Genomic DNA, 513 nt, shown 5'->3' with positions numbered 1-513 from the left:
ATTTCAGAATTTTGCACATATTTCCTAATGACACAAATTTCAGGATGACATATCAGAATGATGCACATATTTCATAATGACCCATCTATTTCAGAATGGCACACATATTTCAGAATGACACACATATTTCAGAATTACGCTCATATTCCTTAATGCCATATTTCAGAATGACACAATTCAGAATGACAAACATATTTCAGAATGACACACATTTCAGAATGGCACACATATTTCAGAATGACACACACATTTCCGAATGACACACATATTTCAGAATTACGCACATATTCCTTAATGACATATTTCAGAATGACACATTTCAGAATGACAAACATATTTCAGAATGACACAATTCAGAATGACAAACATATTTCAGAATGACACACATATTTCAGAATGACACACATATTTCAGAATGACACATTTCAGAATGATGTATATATTTCAGAATTATGCACATATTTTAAAATGACATATTTCTAAATGACACATTTCAGAATTATGCACATATTT

The sequence above is a fragment of the Tachysurus fulvidraco genome, chromosome 9, assembly GCF_022655615.1.
Source record: "Tachysurus fulvidraco isolate hzauxx_2018 chromosome 9, HZAU_PFXX_2.0, whole genome shotgun sequence".
Taxonomy (NCBI): domain Eukaryota; kingdom Metazoa; phylum Chordata; class Actinopteri; order Siluriformes; family Bagridae; genus Tachysurus; species Tachysurus fulvidraco.
This window is presented reverse-complemented; position numbering follows the sequence as displayed.